We start from the raw sequence: 16,797 nt of genomic DNA on the forward strand, positions 1-16,797 counted from the left end.
TGAATCAGTAGTAAAATTGAAATTGAAATATCAAGCAAAGCACGATTTTGTTAAAAAAGGAAGCGAAAACCACACATCCAGTCAACAATAATCAAGGCACATCACTCAAGCGAGATACAATGGTGCCTTAGGTTCAAGGCCACGGGAAGCACCTCCCATACCCAACAAAGTCAATCACCCCAAACATCGGCGAGCATGACCCGACCAGCTGCCTCCTTCTAGCCGTGGCTCCGCGCTGGGGTCCAGTGTGACAAGCTAGGGCTGAAGTGGGCAGACATGACACACGAGTCGAGCAGCTCAATAATGGGCGGGAGCGCGGCGCAACGGGGCACCTTGTACTGGTTGATGGACGCGCCGCAAGAGATGGCGTCGTACATGAGCTCCTTGAAGGTGCCGAGCCGGAGGACAGGATCTCGAGCGGCCCGACCGACCCATCCGCCACCCGGCTCTGCTTGTAGACCGCGTTCAGGGCCTCCTCCATCTCCAGGCAGCACCTGTCGAGGGTCTCCTTGCTCACCGCCTCATTGCCGGTGGTCAGCAGCTCCCAGTAGATGATGTAGTGCCCCGGGATGCGCTTGGTGCATGCGTGGCTGGTGTACTCCGCCACGGACGCGCCATGAGGCCGAAGCAGGTCCGAGGCCCGCTCCACGGCGTGCTGCAGCTCGACCTCGTCGGTCTTGTTAGATTCGATGGAGACCAGCACGTTCTTGTGGCGCACGAACGTGAACCGTGGAGCGGCGTTGTGGTAACCCGCCACGCGGAGCACGTCGCCGACGCGGTATCGGCTGAGCCCTCGAGTGGAGGAGATAACATTGGATGCCTTCGATTGGGTGGTGCTCCTCGAGTACCCGGTCTCGAGCTCCAGGGTGATGACTCTAGGTCTGACCTTAGTTTGTTATATCTGGCAATGGCAGCGTTTTTTTGCGTCTTTACCCTCTTGAAGGCATTTCTAGGAGTTGCTCGGACTTGATCTTCAGGGTGAAAGCTCACGATCTAGCTTTCGGTGGTCGATCTGGCGACGGCGGTGCTTATGCATCGTTTCCTTACCGAAGGCGTTGCTTTTGAAGAACCCTTTTTCGTAGTCCTTAGTTGTCAAAAGATGACCGGTTCGATGGTCGTTGTTGTATATCATCGTTCATTGTTTTGATCGCTTCATTTTTCTAATTCTTTTTCTTGGCCTTGGCATTGCCTCGGTCTTATTTGACTTCGCTCTTTGCCGGTGTGATGATCTTTGAGTGTGTGTAGTGTTGGCTGTGTGCATCCTAATTATGCAGAGGTCGGATATGTATTTACACTAGTAGAAAACGGGCCTATTGTCCCGGTTCATAAGGGCCTTTTGTCCCGGTTCCAGAATCGGGACTAAAGGGTCGTTACTAATGCCCTGACCCTTTAGTCCCGGTTCTAACCAGAACTGGGACAGATGGGCCTCCACGTGGCCTGCGCGCTGAGCCTAGGCAGGAGGGCCTTTGGTCCCGGTTGGTGGCACCAACCGGGACCAATAGGCATCCACGCGTCAGCATTTTTGTGGCTGGGTTTTTTGTTTTTTTTAAAGGAGGGGGGGTTGGGGGTTTTGGGGGGTTAATTTAGGTATATATTGTGCTAGATAGCTAATTAATAGAGAGAAGTGTCCTCTCGTATGTCCGTGCTTGGTCGACGCTACGTACTACATACATATAGAGAGGACTAGACACGCTAGCTAGCTAGTAAGCAAACGAAGGAAACAGAAGATCGTCATGAACATATATGCATACACAGAGAAGTGATATCGACCACCTCTCCTTCTCCGAGAGATTGGTCGAACAACAAGTTCTCGTATATCTATACGACACTAGCGGCTACATATATACAATAATTATCTCTTACAAATATAATCTCCTAAACTACGGACGCATGGTCCACATAGTATTCTTCGTCTTCAGCGATCACGTGGTCAAGAAAGAATGCCGTCAATTCCTCTTGAATTGCTCGCATGCGATCTGGTGGTAGGAGTTCATCCCGCATCTGGAACATCTAATTTGAAGAAGGGGGTTAATACATATATATATATATGAATAAATGAAACTCAACACAAATGATGGTAATAAACTAAAATTGTGAATATTATTTCTTACACACTTCATATTGTTCGTCAGAGTACCCGCCCCGCTCACAGGTCGTGTGGCGGATGGACTCACAAACGTAGTATCCACAGAAATCATTCCCTTGTTCCTGCCACAATCACTTTACAAGAAATAGAGGTCAATCAAACAGATAAGCAAGAATGCCAAATGGTATTGATGAAACTAGTGCTTGAATCAATAGCTAGGAGACGCGCAGAACATGCTACTATAGTACTTAATTTCGGGTATCTAAATTGCAGCATCTTCGGCAGTCCCGGAGATTTTTTGGTGAATTTTCTCCAAACCTACCAGACAAAAGAAAACAATTACTTGATATCAGGAAATGAACAAAGTTGCTGATATGGTGGATAATGATCGATTTAACTTACTTCTCGAGGATTTCAGTCATGTCCGCATACTCCTGGGGATATTTTCGTTTAGAGTCCAAGACAGTTACTACTCCCTGCTCAAGCCTAATCTCTAGGAGAATATAGTGGTGCCTGCACACGCATGCATAACTCATCAATTACATTACTATAACCTGGACTAATATATAAGGGAAACCGAATATGCACAATACAGTAACACTCACTTGAAGTTGTAAGGAAAGAGTATTATATCTTTGTTTTCATTTATTTTGAATGATCGTAGCAAGTTGGCCTCGGTATCTGCAGCATGAAATTTAACCTCAGTTGCATCTATGATATATGTGTTAATGAACCCAATATCACCGATTTGTCTTTTCTTCAATTCGGTGATCTTCAATCTGCATAATATAGTGAGGATAATTATAAATACATGCAATGAAAGAGCTGAGCTATATAGAGAGACTTAATGACAGAAGTAGTAGTACTTACAGACAGTAGCAGGTGACCGTTGCTTTATCGAGGGCCAATTGATTGAAAAACTGATAGAACTCCTCAAATGGAATAGGCAACAGATCAATTCCAACGAGGTCATGCTCCGGTTTAACTCTCACATACAAAGTACTCCTTCCCCCAGACTTTCTGCAGATTTTCAAGTACCAATCATGCAATCTTCGCATCATCGTTGATAGAGATCTTTCATTTTTGACGAGAGGCTTTCCGTACTCGTATCTGTGTATCTGCACGTCCATGAAATCATAATGTACATCGTCGGGCAGGTAATCTCCAAGATTGCTATAACCGGGCACCATCCTCGGATCGACGATGTCGCTAGGCACCTTGAGCGGGCGGCACGATTGATTCCCTTGTTCCCCGAGTTGGGAAATTTGTTTTCCAGCTGCTCGTCGTTCTTTCATCCTTTGATCACTGACTGTACTTCCCGACCGCTCCGCTTCGTCCCATGTCTTTTCAATAATGCGCTCATAGTTGCCTTTCGGCGGAGACTTGGGTGGTTTTGCCAGGGCAGCCAGAGTGCGCTTCGCTTTCATCGGATCTATCTTCTCCTCCGGAAGTGGATGTCTCTGTGCTTTCAACCCTTCAAACCATTCCTTCACTTCGGTTTGCGCGATCTTCACGTTCTCCTCCGGTCTCATCTCATATGGTAACTTCTCTGGAGTCTTCAGAGAAGGACCGAATCTGTATTTCGTCCCGCCTCTGGCTGTACTGCTAGACGCCGGCCGAGCAGACGGAGCGGCTATCTTCTTTACTTGCTTACGAGGCGGAGGAGAAGGACTACGACGCGCCGGAGCAGCTGCCGGAGCGGCGGCGGGTCTCTTCCGCCCTTGCTGACGAGGCGGAGAAGGAGGAGGCTGGCTGCTCGGGCGCGCCGGCGCAGGCGGAGAAGGAGGCGGAGTGCCGCCACGCACCGAAGAAGGAGCCGGCCGAGGGCCCTGATCGTCACTCGCCGGAGGAGGAGGCGGTGGAGGAGGCGGAGTGCCCTGACTCGCCGGAGGAGGAGGAGGAAGTGGAGGCGTCCAGTTCGAAAGGTTGATGAGCTCCTTCCGCCATAGGCATGGAGTCTTCAGAGAAGAACCCAGCCGAGTCTCCCCTTCTCCGGTAGGGTGGTCAAGCGGGAGGTCCTCAAATCCCTCCGTTATTTCATCCACCATCACCTTAGCATATCCTTCTGGAATCAGCCGGCAGTGAAAAGTTGCACCGGGTTCATTAGGAAAAACAGAGCCAACAGCCGCCTTAACCTTCATATTAATCCATTGCGTCATAAGGTGGCAATTTTGAGACTCCGTGATAGCATCCACGGGATAGCTGGCAGGAGCCGTCAAGACATGCTCCGGCTGAAGCAGCTCGGTGGAAGCCACGCTGCTTCTCCGCTGAGATGGCAGGGTAGCTTCAGGGGAAGCTTCGGCAAGTCGTTTGCTGCGATTTGCTTCTCGTTCCTCTATCGCTTCTACCCTTGCGTGCAGCGCCTGCAGTTCGGTCTGCTGCACTTTCTTCCTCCTCTCGTGGCTTTTGTAACCGCCTGCGTCCGGAAACCCAGCCTTCCACGGAATGGAGCCTGGCGTGCCTCGTGTCCGTCCAGGGTGCTCAGGATTTCCGAGGGCCTTTGTGAGCTCGTCGTTCTCTCTGTCTGGAAGGAACGTCCCTTTCTGCACTGCATCGATATAGTACCGAAGCTTCTTCAAGGGTATGTCAAGTTGCTCGTCCATCCAAATGCACTTCCCTGTTACAGGGTCCAAGGATCCGCCAGCCCCGAAGAACCAAGTCCGGCAACGGTCTGGCCAGTTCATTGTCTCTGGTTCGATCCCTTTATCAAGCAGATCAGTCTCAGCCTTTGCCCACTTAGGCCGGCCTTTGAGGTAGCCACCTGACCCCGTGCGATGGTGAAGCATCTTCTTCGCAGCATTTTTCTTGTTTGTCTCCGACATCTTCTTACTCTTATCCGATGTCTTGTGGGTCACAAATGCGGGCCATTGATCTCTGATCTTCTTATATTTGCCCTTGAATTCTGGTGTCTCTTCTTTGTCGACAAACCTTTCAGCTCATTCTTCCACCTCCTGAATAGCTCTGCCATCTTCTTAAGAGCAACAGACTTAATTAATTGCTCTATAACCGGCTTCTCCGGATCCTCCTTTGGCGGTAGGGTGAAATTTGCCTTCAGCTCCTTCCAAAGATTATCTTTCTGCATATCATTGACATAAGACACCTCAGGGTCTTCTTTAGCCAGCTTAAACCATTGGTGGATACTGATCGGGATCTTGTCCCTAACAAGAACCCCGCACTGAGCAGTAAATGCATCCTTCGTCCGGATGGGTTCAATCGGTAGGCCCTCGCGCGCGATTGCTGTGATCTCAAACCTTTCATCCTCGCACAACTTTTTCTTCGGGCCTCGTCTCTTTACCGAAGTTGTGCTTGATCCGGAGGGCTAGAAAAAAGAAGAAAAACGAGAGTTAATTAATATGTGTACGTACCAAAACAATGAATGCATCAATTAGCTAGTCTCAGCACATGCTTAACTAATATATTTACCTGGCCGACTCTGTTCGGTCACCGGAGCCATCACCCTGTTCTTCCGGACCTGCTTCTTCACCTTGCTGTTCTTCCGGACCTGCTTCTTCACCGTGCTGTTCTTTCGGACCTGCTTCTTCACCCTGCTGTTCTTCGAGACCATCATTGTCGTTAAGAAAACACGACATGACATCACCTCCGTCTAAGATTATGTCCCGCAACCTCTTTTCTGCTTCCTCGTCTCGTCCGTGCTCCATTGTTTCTTCAAATATATATTACAACATGGCAATTATTACACAATCATGACAGCACGTGGATATATTAGTTTGGGTGTAATCCTCGAGAGTTTTCACTGTCCAAGTTATCCGGGAGGGGGTAATATCGACAACGATGAGATACATACACGGGAAAATAATGTTATCGGGGAGGGGGTACATTTATATCGACAACGACAATATACGTACATGGGAAAATAATATTATCGGGGAGGGGGTATATCGACCCCCCCCCACGTGTTGAAGTTATCGGGAGGGGTACATTTATATCGAAAACGACGATATACGTACATGGGAAAATAATATTATCGGGGAGGGGGTATATATATCGACCCCCCCCCACGTGTTGAAGTTATCGGGAGGGGGTAATATCGACAACGATGAGATACATACACGGGAAAATAATGTTATCGGGGAGCGGGTATATCGACTCCCCCCCATGTGTTGATGTAATCGGGAGGGGTTTATATATCGACAACGACGACATATGTACATGGGAAAATAATATTATCGGGGAGGGGGTATATCGACCCCCCCCCCCCACGTGTTGAAGTTATCGGGAGGGGGTATATATATCGTCCCCCCTCGTGTTGAAGTTACCAGGAGGGGTAATATCGACAACGATGAGATACATACACGGGAAAATAATGTTATCGGGGAGGGGGTATATCGACCCCCCCCCCACGTGTTGAAGTTATCGGGAGGGGTATATCGACGATGACAGACCCGATAAAACATAAGAAAACGAAGAAGAAATAAAAAGAGGAGAAGAAGAAAGGAATAGCTAGAGGAGAAGATCGAAGAAAAAAAGAAGAAAAAAAAGAAGAGAAAAAGAAAGGAATAGCTTGGTAGCAGTGATTGGAGAATTCTGTCAATGACGCAATCATCTGGAAGATTAACTCCCAATTGAATCAAGTGATATTTTCTCTTCTTTTCCTCTATTCCTTTCTTCTTCTCCTCTTCTTTTTATTCTTTTTTCTTCTTCTTATTTATTTCTCCTCTTCTTCCTCTCCCCTCTTCTTTTCCTTTCTTCCTCTTCTTATTTCCTTTTTCCTCTCATTCTTTTTCTTCTTCTTCCTTCTTAAAAATACATAAAGTAGTATTGCCTAATTCATTGTTCATATGAATATACAAACATTTGCATATTTACAATAATTAATATCACCAAAAAAATCTATAAACAGAAAAAAATCCTAATTTTTCTAAAAAACTATCTTTTGCATATATACATGAACATATATATACACAGAGAACATATATACATATATATAAAAAACAAGCATATATATGAAAAAAGCATATATATGGAAAAAAATGCTAGCTAGGGAGGGCACCGGCCGGACCAGGAGGACCGCAGGGTCGGCGGCGAGGATGGCGACGGGGCAGTGGGCGCGCGCTGGGGGTAGGGGGCGCGGGCGACGGTGATGGCGGGCCGGGGTGGCGCGCGTCGGGGAAGGGGCCGGCACGGGGCGACGGCGAGGGCGGGCCGGGGCGGCGCGCGTTGGGGCAGGGACGCGAGCGACGGCGACGAGGGCGGGCCGGGGCGGCGCGCGTCGGGGCAGGGGCGCGGGTGACGGCGACGACGGGGGCGGGCCGGGGCGGGCGGCGTCGGGGCAGCCTGGCGGCGTCGGCGGCGTCGGGGGCGGCAACTGCAAGATGAGAGTGAAAATTTCCTAAGTGTGGACTTATATAGCAGAGCCTTTAGTCCCGGTTCGTGGCAGCAACCGGGACTAAAGGTGGGCATTAGTCCCGGTTGGTGCCACCAACCGTGACCAAAGGCCACTTTTTAGCAGCCCAAAGGGCGGGAAGCGGCGGCCTTTGGTCCCGGTTGGTGGCACCAACGGGACTAAAGGGGCTCATTGGTACTGGTTCGTGGCACCAACCGGGACCAATGCCCACCTTTAGTCCCGGTTGGTGCCACCAACCGGGACCAAAGGCCTTGTGCTGTTGCGCCCGCGTCGAAAGTTTAGTCCCACCTCGCTAGTTGAGAGGGGTGTGCAGTGGTTTATAAGCCCCACTGCCGCACCCCTCTCGAGCTTCTATCCATTGCAGGCTTACGGGCCTAATTGTCACTGCTATGCCTGTGGGCCTACTGGGCCTCCTGCGGGCCTGAATCCTGGCCCATGGATGGGTTTCTAGTCGTATTCAGCCTGTGGGGGCCCAGTAGGTGGCACTTTTTTTTGTTTTTTTGTTTTTTTGTTGCTTTATTTATTTTGTTTTTTGTTTTTTGCTTTATTTTTTAATTCCTTATGCTTTTAGTTTTAGAAAAATTATAAATTTTTTGTTATTGCCATTAGTTTTCAAATTTGAAAACATTTTTTTTGTTTTCTTTGTTGCTTTATTTATTTTATTTTGTTTCTACTTACAAAAAAATACTTATTGTTGCTATTTTTATTTTTATTTCAGTTTTTTGTTTTGTTTTCTGCATTATTTATTTTCTTTTGTTTTTTGCTTTATTTTTTAATTCTTTTTGCTTTTAGTTTTAGAAAATTATAAACTTTCTGTTAGTGCCATTAGTTTTTAAATTAGAATAGTTAAAATTTGAATATTTTGAAATTTGTGTGAATCACAAGTTTGTTGCCCTCTTGAGAGTGTTCTTGGTGAGAACATTGTTGACAAGGAGTGAACCGGGATTAATGGTATTACGAGGGCCAAACCATAAGACATTAAAGCATTTGAAATGAACTCTGAAAAAGTTGGCATAGCATGTGCATGTACAAAATGGAGAATGGTATCATACTCGTCTGTTACACAGTTGGCATGGTATCATCATAATAGTTGCGGGAGAAAATCTTCACTTTTTCTTCGCTTGTGTCATTTGCTTATTGCGCCGTAACCATGGATAATCTTCATCGTTTATCAGGATGCTTGGGTCAGCCTTGACTTTGAAGGGAGGAATTTCATGAAACTTTTCATAATCTTCAGACATGTCTGTTTTGCCCTCCACTCCCACGATGTCCCTTTTTTCTGAAAGAACTATATGGCGCTTTGGCTCATCGTATAATGTATTCGCTTCCTTATCTTTTCTTTTTCTCGGTCTGGTAGACATGTCCTTCACATAGATAACCTGTGCCACATCATTGCCTAGGACGAACGGTTCGTCAGTGTACCCAAGATTTTTCAGATCCACTGTTGTCATTCCGTACTGTGGGTCTACCTGTACCCCGCCTCCTGACAGATTGACCCATTTGCACTTAAACAAAGGGACCTTAAAATCATGTCCGTAGTCAAGTTCACATATGTCCACTATGTAACCATAATATGTGTCCTTTCCCTTTTCGGTTGTTGCATCAAAGCGGACACCGCTGTTTTGGTTGGTGCTCTTTTGATCTTGTTCAATCGTGTAAAATGTATTCCTATTTATCTCGTATCCTTTGTAAATCAATACAGTCAAAGATGGTCCCCTGGACAACAAGTACAGCTCATCACAAACAGTGTTGTCACCTCTGAGACGTGTTTCCAACCAACTGCTGAAAGTCCTGATGTGTTCACATGTAATCCAGTCGTCGCACTACTCCGGGTGTTTGGAGCACAGACTATTCTTGTGTTCATCGACATACGGGGTCACCAAGGTAGAGTTCTGTAAAATTGTGTAGTGTGCTTTAGACCAAGAATGTTCGTCCCTACATATTATTGAGTCCGCTCCTAGCGTGCCTTTTCCAGTCAGTCTCCCCTCATACCGTGATTTAGGGAGACCTATCTTCTTAAGGCTAGGAATGAAGTCAACACAAAACCCGATGACATCCTCTGTTTGATGGCCCATGGAGATGCTTCCTTCTAGCCTAGCGCGGTTACGGACATATTTCTTTAGGACTCCCATGAACCTCTCAAAGGGGAACATATTGTGTAGAAATACGGGCCCCAGAATGACAATCTCGTCGACTAGATGAACTAGGACGTGCGTCATGATATTGAAGAAGGATGGTGGGAACACCAGCTCGAAACTGACAAGACATTGCGCCACATCACTCCTTAGCCTTGGTATGATTTCTGGATCGATCAGGAATGCACATAGCTTCACAATGGCTAATCGGACGTTTTCCGGTAGAAGCCCCCTCAATGCAACCGGAAGCAGTTGCGTCATAATCACGTGGTAGTCATGAGACTTTAGGTTCTGAAACTTTTTCTCTGGCATATTTATTATTCCCTTTATATTCGACGAGAATCCAGTCAGGACCTTCATACTGAGCAGGCATTCAAAGAAAATTTCTTTCTCTTCTTTCGTAAGAGCGTAACTGGCAGGACCTTCATACTGCTTCGGAGGCATGCCGTCTTTTTCGTGCAAACGTTGCAGGTCCTCCCGTGCCTCAGGTGTATCTTTTGTCTTCCCATACACGCTCAAGAAGCCTAACAGGTTCACGCAAAGGTTCTTTGTCACGTGCATCACGTCGATTGAAGAGCGGACCTCTAACTCTTTCCAGTAGGGTAGGTCGAAGAATATAGATTTCTTCTTCCACATGGGTGCGCGTCCCTCAGCGTCAATCGGAACAGCTAGTCCGTCGGGACCCTTTCCAAAGATTACGTGTAAATCATTGACCATAGCAAGTACGTGATCACCGGTACGCATGGCGGGCTTCTTCCGATGATCTGCCTCGCCTTTGAAATGCTTACCTTTCTTTCGACATTGATGGTTGGTCGGGAGAAATCGACGATGGCCCACGTACACATTCTTCCTGCATCTGTCCAGGTATATACTTTCGGTGTCATTCAAACAGTGCGTGCATGTGTGGTATCCCTTGTTTGTCTGTCCTGAAAGGCTACTGAGAACGGGCCAATCGTTTATGGTCACGAACAGCAACACCTTTAGGTTAAATTCCTCTTGTTTGTGCTCATCCCACGTACGTACATCATTTCCATTCCACAGCTGTAAAAGTCCTTCAACTAATGGCCTTAGGTACACATCAATGTCGTTGCCAGGTTGCTTAGGGCATTGGATAAGAACTGGCATCATAATGAACTTCCGCTTCATGCACATCCAAGGAGGAAGGTTATACATACATAGAGTCACGGGCTAGGTGCTGTGATTGCTGCTCTGCTCCCCGAAAGGATTAATGCCATCCGCGCTTAAAGCAAACCATATGTTCCTTGGGTCCTTTGCAAACTCATCTCAGTATTTTCTCTTGATTTTTCTCCATTGCGACCCGTCAGCGGGTGCTCTCAACTTCCCGTATTTCTTACGGTCCTCACTGTGCCATCGCATCAATTTGGCATGCTCTCCGTTTCTGAACAGACGTTTCAACCATGGTATTATAGGAGCATACCACATCACCTTCGCAGGAACCCTCTTCCTGGGGGGCTCGCCGTCAACATCACCAGGGTCATCTCGTCTGATCTTATACCGCAATGCACCGCATACCGGGCATGCATTCAGATCCTTGTATGCACCATGGTAGAGGATGCAGTCATTAGGGCATGCATGTATCTTCTGCACCTCCAATCCTAGAGGGCATACGACCTTCTTTGCTGCGTATTTACTGTCGGGCAATTCATTATCCTTTGGAAGCTTCTTCTTCAATATTTTCAGTAGCTTCTCAAATCCTTTGTCAGGCACAGCATTCTCTGCCTTCCACTGCAGCAATTCCAGTATGGTACCGAGCTTTGTGTTGCCATCTTCGCAATTGGGGTACAACCCTTTTTTGTGATCCTCTAACATGCGATCGAACTTCAGCTTTTCCTTTTGACTTTCGCATTGCGTCCTTGCATCGACAATGACCCGGCGGAGATCATCATCATCGGGCACATCGTCTGGTTCCTCTTGATCTTCAGCAGCTTCACCCGTTGCAGCATCATTGGCCACATCGTCTGGTTCCTCTTGATCTTCACCAGCTCCCCCCGTTGCAGCATCACCATATTCAGGGGGCACATAGTTGTCATCGTACTCTTCTTCTTCGCCGTCTTCCATCATAACCCCTATTTCTCCGTGCCTTGTCCAAACATTACAGTGTGGCATGAAACCCTTGTAAAGCAGGTGGGTGTGAAGGATTTTCCGGTCAGAGTAAGACTTCGTATTCCCACAATTAGGGCATGGACAACACATAAAACCATTCTGCTTGTTTGCCTCAGCCGCTTCGAGAAATTCATGCACGCCCTTAATGTACTCGGAGGTGTGTCTGTCACCATACATCCATAGCCGGTTCATCTGCGTGCGTTATATATAATTAAGTGTGTCAAAAACCATTACAGAACATCATGAATAGATAATTAAGTGACCAAATTAATATAAGTTCATCATCACATTAAAACCAAAGTACATACATAGTTCTCAGCTAACAACATATAGCTCTCCAGAGCATCTAATTAATTAAACCATACATTGAAACTATGTAAAACGTTTCAATGCGAAAACAAACGCGATCATAATCGCAACCAAGGTAACAATTGATCCAACGGCATAATGATACCAAGCCTCGGTATGAACGGCATATTTTCTAATCTTTCTAATCTTCACGTGCATTGCATCCATCTTGATTTTGTGATCATCGACGACATCCGCAACATGCAACTCCAATATCATCTTCTCCTCCTCAATTTTTTTTTCCTTCAAGAAATTGTTTTCTTCTTCAACTAAATTTAACCTCTGAACAATAGGGTCGGTTGGAATTTCCGGTTCACATACCTCCTACATAAATAAAATCTATGTCACCTTAGGCGGCATAATTTTCATAAACAATAAATGAACCAATAGTTATAAAGATAATATATACCACATCCGAATCATAGACAGGACGAGGGCCGACGGGGGCGGATACCAAAACCATCGCACTATATAAGATGCAATAATAAAAGTAAGAAAATGATACAAGTATCTATCTAAACATACAAGTAAGAATATTTTTCCTTTCAGATGAAGATAAGAACAAGAGGCTCACCACGGTGGTGCCGGTGATGAGATCGGCGCGGGTGATCGACGGCGGTGAAGACGGGGGCGGGGCGTGACGGACCGCTTAACCTAGACAAATATTGAGGAAAATGGAGTTTGGAGGTCGAGCTTGGAGAGGAGAAAGCTTAAGTAGTGTGGCTCGGGCATTCCATCGAACACCTTGTGTGCATAGGAGGTGAGCTAGAGCACCACCAAGCCCTCTCCTCCTTAGCCAGAAAAAACAGAGCAGTGTGCTCTGCTCTTGCGCGAGGGGGCATATATAGGCACCACCATTGGTGCCGGTTGGTGGCATAAACTGGGACTAAAGGGGGGCCTTTGGTCCCGGTTCATGCCTCCAACCGGGGCCAATGGTGGTGGGCCAGGAGCCAGGACCATTGGTCCCGGTTCGTCCCACAAACCGGGACCAAAAAGTCCAGACGAGCCGAGACCAATGGCCCACGTGGCCCGGCCAGCCCCCTGGGCTCACGAACCGGGTCCAATGCACCCATTGGTCCTGGTTCTAGACTGAATCGGGACTAATGGGCTTACCCGGCCTGAACCTTTGCCCCCTTTTCTACTAGTATTATTGTGATTATATCGCTTGATGCTACATTATGAGTTAATAAAAAATGCTCTTTGTTGAAAAGCTCGAACTGCAGCAAGGAAGGCGAGGAGACGAGGCACATGACACGACCGCGTCACGAACAATGTGAGACACATAGACAGCTGAGTATGAGCAATTCTACGTACAAAGTTGAAATATCAAACAAAGCACGATTTATTAAAGAAGGGAGTGAAAACCACACATCCGATCAACAACAATCTAGGACCAAGGCCAGCTGAAGCACTTCATACCCAAGGAAATCAATCATCCCAAGCATTGGCGAGCATGACCCGACGAGCTGTCTCCTTCTAGTCGTTGCGCCGTGCTGGGGTCCAATGCGGTAAGCCAGGGCTGAAGTGGGCGGACACGACACACGAGTCGAGCAGCTCAATGACGGGCGGGAGAGCGACGCAGCGGGGCACCTTGTACTGGTTGATGGACGCGCCGCAAGAGATGGCGTAGTCCATGAGCTCCTCGAAGGCGCCGGGCCGGACGACCCGGATCTCGAGCGGCCCGACCGACCCATCCGCCACCCGGCTCTGCCTGTAGACCGCGTTCAGGGCCTCCTCCATCTCCAGGCAGCACCCGTCGAGGGTCTCCTTGCCCACAGCCTCGTCGCCGGTGGTCAGCAGCTCCCAGTAGATGACGTAGTGCCCCGGGATGCGCTTGGTGCACGCGTGGCTGGTGTACTCCGCCACGGACGCGCAGTGCGGCCGGAGCAGCTCCGAGGCCCGCTCCACGGCGCGCTGCAGCTCGACCTCGTCGATTTTGTTAGATTCGATGGAGACCAGCACGTTCTTGTGGCGCACGGGCGAGGTCTACCAGCCGGGCCGCGTCACCTTCTGGTGCCACGGCCTCGCCTGTGGTGGTGTCGTCCACGGGGAGGAACTCGAAGTAGGCCATGTTGGGCATGATGGTGTAGGAAACGTCGGTCGGGTTGCACAACGGCTGAAGGTTGATGCCGAAGTAGCACTCGGAGGACGCGTAGGAGGTGGACACCAACGGCAGGCCGCCGCCGTAGTATTCCAGGGCCGGGACGTACTGCGCCATGGCGCCGGTGACGATGGTATCGAGGTACCTCGTGTTGGGCCAGATGCGCGGGATGATGCCGGCCCATTCGCCCGTGCGGCATTCGTCCCGGACGAGCTGGGCGAGCTCGGGGTCCGGGCGGCGGAGGATGCCGGCGACCGCCTCGCGCACCGACGCGTCGCTCACGCACGGGGCGAGCGTGCCGGCCTCGATGTCGGCGGCGAGCTGCTCCCAGTTGAGCTGGAGGAAGCGGATGGCGCGCAAGAGGCCGGAGGCGAAGGCGGCGCCGACGCGGAGGACGTCGTGGCGCTGGCACAGGCCGCACACCATCTGCGCGTACATGCTTTGTGACGTGTCGGCGCAGAGCACGGCCGCCCTCGGGCTCGTGTGGTCGCGCAAGGGGCCCTTGAACTGCTCGCTCTTGTAAATGCTTGTCATCATCGGCCACGCCGTGAGCCCGCCCGGTGTTTTGCTCTCCGACTTGACGAAGAGAAAGTAGAGCCCCTTTCCCTTGTCAAGCCCAGGGAAGTGCCTGCACATTCAGCACGTCCATCACTCTCTGCTTTTGCATGGAAATGAGGGCTACAGTATAGATCAGTGGACTTACAAGTTCATGACTGCCTTAAGGAGGCTGAAGGGAAGCTGGCGTCGGCGGCCCTCCTCGGCGGTGCTGGGAATCAGCTTGCGCTCGCCGCCGGAGGTGCCGGAGCTGGTGAGGAAGTCGGAGACGGGGTGCGTCGACATGATGGGCGACCTGTCTCCGTTGGCGATGCGCTGGATGTACGGCTTCAGAGCGTCGTACGACACCACCGGCACCTTGTCCCGAAAGGTGGCACGGTCGGTGGGGCCGCCGCAGTCCCTGAGGTACTCCGTTGCGGCGTTCCGGGAGAGGATCTCGGCCAGGACTCGCTCTTGCACGGAGTCCACGTTGGAGGTCATCTCCTCGATGAGACGGAGGTTCTCGGCGTCCTTCGCTTCCGCCTCCGATGCCGTTGTAGACGAGGCTGGTCTCCGGCCGGCCGTCGCCGCCGGCGCCATTTGCTCACCCCGGAACACGTACTGGCAACGATAGCTCAGCGCTAGGAGCTACAAAACGTATATGTACTATGCTGTGATTGGTCCTTGAGCTTTCTCTTCTATTTATAAATGGGTCATCGGTCTCGAAATCAGGTGGCGATGAATTAGAGATCGTGATCAGTACAAATCACAAGAGTACACTATGCTGCTAACCTGACACGATTTACAAACCGACAGCATATATGGCAAGCATGTGCGGGAGGCGACTTGAGGCACCGACACCATTTTTTTGTACCTTCAATTTTGAATCGGTTATATTTGTTAAACCCAAAGTTTCATATGTATATTCGTGTTTGTTATGACGAGAACTTTGAAATAAACCATTTTTGAATACGTCTTAACAGTTGTTTTAAAAGCTTACCAAGTTTTAACTGCTGGAAGTTGACGACAAATTCATCAAGGTTTAAAAAGTAAAACTTAAAAACCATGCAGGAAACCAAACGAGTTTGCGGACCGCGAAGCAATCATGTTTTCGGCACGGCTGGGCATTTGCGTGCCTCCGCACCTGCATGCCCCAATGAATTACTGGAGCATGTGCAACTTGTGGATTTTTTTTTGAAGCACCAACCGTAGAACAATAGTTTCACGGTATATTTTCATTAAATAAAGGCAACTTGTGGATATCTGGCCCCAAATTTTACTTATGTGGCACTAAGTTGTTCTCCATCGTTTCGGCTTTACATAATCCTTTGGCTGAGTACCCCTTGTCTTCTGCTCCGATCATCACCCTCACACCGGCTTTTTTTACTGGCCGTCGGCCGGACCGTCCGTCCGGACATTTATGGAGGGTTTAGGGTGCCTGGCTGTAGATGATCTTTTGGGAGCCAGTTGGATGGCTTATCTTTTGTCCAGACACTGACAGCCCACCTGGGCATTTGGAGCGAGGATGGGTCCGGTTGTAGATGCTCTAAGAGATACTATTGTAAAATTTGCCTTCTTGGTAAAAATTGAACCAGGTACCACATCATTGTTGCATTAACGACGATTGACGTACAAAGAATTTTTAAGGTAGAAAGTGACAAACATGTGTGTGGCATTTACCGCCGCCCAATCGACTGGTCACTTGACACTTTGACAGTGAGCTCGATCGGCCGCCCAATCTACTGGTCACTCGACGTAAGGGGCATCTCTAGCTTAGAAATCTCGTGGAGTTGTCATGTGTCACGGCTCGATCTGCCGCCTAATCGACCGGCCACTCAACAGTGAGATCTTCTGGGCAAGCGCCAAGACGCGGACAGGGTCGCAAAGTGCTAAACCTACAGTGGCCGAGAGTAGTGACGATGAAGACAGCCGTGTTGGCCTAAACCCGACGTCGAGTACTTTCCGGCAACGATGATACGACCGACTATGGACGATGACGAACAAACTTTGCCGACAATCTCGACGAAGTGCTTTACGTCGATACACACCGTAGTGCAAAGCTAGCTTGTACTAGCTAGTCTGCTCCTAATCAATCTTTCCGTAG

At 48.9% G+C, this 16,797-nt stretch overlaps 2 pseudogenes across 1 annotated transcript; both read right to left on the reverse strand.

Annotated features, from left to right (window-relative positions):
• Positions 1-218: 218 nt before the first annotated feature.
• On the reverse strand, positions 219-15,347 carry LOC125541111 (indole-3-acetic acid-amido synthetase GH3.8-like; annotated as a pseudogene). The gene is made up of 4 exons (XR_015615378.1): positions 14,863-15,347; positions 14,087-14,787; positions 10,772-10,790; positions 219-881 (listed from the first exon to the last, which is right to left on the reverse strand). The product of XR_015615378.1 is annotated as an indole-3-acetic acid-amido synthetase GH3.8-like (transcript).
• On the reverse strand, positions 1,876-5,654 carry LOC147984019 (uncharacterized; annotated as a pseudogene).
• Positions 15,348-16,797: the final 1,450 nt, after the last annotated feature.

Source organism: Triticum urartu, chromosome 2A (genome assembly GCF_056163025.1).
Source record: "Triticum urartu cultivar PI428250 chromosome 2A, HENAU_Tu73, whole genome shotgun sequence".
In the NCBI taxonomy this organism is placed as follows: domain Eukaryota; kingdom Viridiplantae; phylum Streptophyta; class Magnoliopsida; order Poales; family Poaceae; genus Triticum; species Triticum urartu.